Below are 3,259 nucleotides of genomic sequence, written 5' to 3' on the forward strand. Positions count from 1 at the left end.
GCATATTTAATCAAACTAGAGGGCTTGTGGTTAAAAAGGGAAAAAAATGTACTTGAACACAATGGGAGGATGAAGATTAATTTGCAAAACCAAATATTGGCATTTCAACAGTTCTACCTCACTATTGGGAATGATAGGACGGTCCCAAAGTCAAATGTATGTTGTAATGTTATTTCCACAACAGTCATGCTGTTTACTGACCTTTGACCTTCCTGCACTCTAACACGTTGGCTAAGTTCACACAGGATGTCAAGAAGCAAAACAAATTCCTTTTCCCACCTGTATGGGTTAAACGCTCAAAATGCCTTAAGCCAAATGAATCAACACTCAAAGCCGTAAAATCATCAATATATGAGATTCAATAGAGATTTTGGGTGGTAACACTTCAGAAGTTTTACTACATTATAACATCTCCTTTTCTATCTTTGCATGTCTTTACTCAGATGAACAACATCACAGATTTTGCCAGAGGGCAGATTCAATTCTCTAAAGAGCCCAGTTAAACATTCATTATGAGATTAACATTCCCTTCAAATATGAGGAGATGAATTAATAAATACAGTCAAGAGTTATCTTTTAGAGACTATAGTTACCTCATGCTTTAAATCTGTACTTCGTTGTATTGATTACATTACATTTGATCACAGAGTTTAAATATGTGTTATTGTATGAAATACAGAAAACACTTCCCCCTTGTGGTCTTACTGAGTACTACAGGCATGACTGTGCTGCCTTTTGAGTCATGCTGTCCAAAAGTCAGTGTATTAATTTGTGTCCATTCTGACTCAAGATACAAATCCAGCTTATTAAATAATGAAAATCTGAAAAAAAATGTCTTTCTGTATATTACATTCTTCCTGATTCCATGTTTGACCTTCATGGAAACTCGTGCTTTGTTTTTCTGGTGACACTCTAGGCTTAGTGAGTGAGCGATTCATGAATCACAACCAGAGTTGTAGCCATGGAAAATGACATCAGTGACATTTGGAGGGTCGTACGCAGCCGTGATGTAGGCTGAAATACAAGCTGCTGAAGGAATGTTCACAATGTTTCACAGAACTGAAGCACAGAGACTCTGAGCAGAGCTTTACTCTGAACTCCTCTCCGCCAGGGGCGGATCTAGAAAAATATTCATGGGGTGGCAAGAGGGTGGCAGGAAATGTTGAGGGGTGGCATCCCCTGGCAGAACTATATGCTGATTTAATCGCAGTCATATCAATCAATGTTAACTTGGAAAGCCACAATATTAATATTTTAACTGAATAACATTAGGGGACATTATTGTGGCACATCAGTAAAGCTGAATGTTGAATGTTCCTCAAGATGCTTGCTCACCCTCCTTCAAATTTGAAAGACAAGTAATTATATCATGTATCAAAATTCAAAAGATTCAAAGGAACAGTTCAGCGCCCCACAACTTTACTGCAAACATTTACAACCTTGACTTTACATCAGAAAGAACAAACATTAAAGAAGTGACTAACTGCATCAGTTAGGGTTAAAAAAACGTGTATTCAACTAAAACATATACATCGCTGCAGTAAGTTATTATCCAGTGGAAAGTCCTTACCTACTGGCCTAGTTAAATCAAAGTGGTTACTTGCTTTTGGCTGGGCAGTGTAGTTTTACACCTAAATTCCACCGGGTCCGTCTGCGCCGCGTTACGGCTGCGCCGCAGTTTTGGTCCGGCCTCCTCCGGCGTCATACCCTACCAGGCGCGTTTCAGAAGCATTTCAGAAGCGGAGCGTCTTGCCTGCCGGCTCGCAGTTTTTGTTGATTTGGGCATATTTCCTGGACAGGCTACTTTGTACAGACAAAGTTAATAATAACTGTAATATTCCAGTTATAAACGACATGAATCAAAGATGTGTTGCTGTATTTTAGTGGTAAAAAAATGCATTCATCATCATAATTATTCTATATATATAATTTACACAGTGCCTGTAAACCGGAGGAGAACGCTAATAAAAAAGACAGAGCACATTGGAGCAAGCAGGAAGACATTATAAAAGAGGAAATTTGATTAAGGGAGTACAGAATTTAATAAAAACAAGTGCAACAAATATTGGTTTTCTGAGGAATGTTTGAACAACTATATTGCATTTCACAGGCTGTATTAAAAAATATAACAATGCTGACTTAGGGCATGGTCAAAGTCATGAGGCAGTATCACACACCCTCCCCCTCAACTACAATTAGAGGCCATTTGTTCCTGACTCTGGTGTTGATGGTATAATCTAAGGTGTTAATGATGACTTGCATTTGGAAGGAAAGAACAAACAGGTACACAAAGTGTTTCCTCCCCCTAAACACACTCCCAGCAGTAAAAAGTACAGAGAGATGGTAAAATGTGAAGAAGACAAGTGTGTTTTACACTTTGAAACTGCATTTTGTTCATACATTGTTTGTATGTTTTGTTTAAATCCTTGCTGTGGTTCAACATTTAAATACAAATATATATAAAATACCCTTTTGGACTGCTGTACTCATCATACGCAAATGTGTCCAAGGATTCATAGTATAACTTCTATCAGTTACTTTGTGATCTCCACACCTTGTGAACTGGACCCGTCACATGATGGAGAACTTGACATTTTATAATAAAAGAGACCGTTTTTGGCTCTAGAATCTGCTAATGAATAATTAAGCTATTGTTTTGAAAGCAGATAATGCATATTTAAACTGTTTTGGCCCACTATACTATTAGTAATTAGTGCAATAATGATGGAAACTTCTATAATTATTAGATGATGTGTTTCCAATATGTAATTTCATTAAAAAACAATCTACTCCACAGTGGTAGTCACCAGTTGTGGGTGTTAATGATTGGGTTTTTAATGCTTATGGTGTCTTCACATGCATTAAAGCATAAGTGACCATATTTCCTCACTCCTTAGTCTCTATATGCATTACATTAATGCACACAATGTTCATACTGCTTACTGCACATATTTCTTGTTTCATATTTCATATCCTATAATTCATTCATAGCATTCTATTTCCATGTAAATTACTGCTTTATTTTATTGCTATTTAACTATATTTTATTACGGTGTCCTTAAAGATTTTTTGTTTTATATTAGATTTCCTGTTTTATATTTTATGTATGCACCATGACATCAAGTCAAATTCCTCGTATGTGTGAACCTACCTGGCAATAAACCTGTTTCTGATTCTGATTCTGATCATTGTTACAAAGAAATACAAATCGCACAAAGGTTTATACAAAACAGTAGACAAATTTAATGTTCACGACAAC

The sequence above is a fragment of the Trematomus bernacchii genome, unplaced genomic scaffold (assembly GCF_902827165.1).
Source record: "Trematomus bernacchii unplaced genomic scaffold, fTreBer1.1, whole genome shotgun sequence".
NCBI classification, from domain to species: domain Eukaryota; kingdom Metazoa; phylum Chordata; class Actinopteri; order Perciformes; family Nototheniidae; genus Trematomus; species Trematomus bernacchii.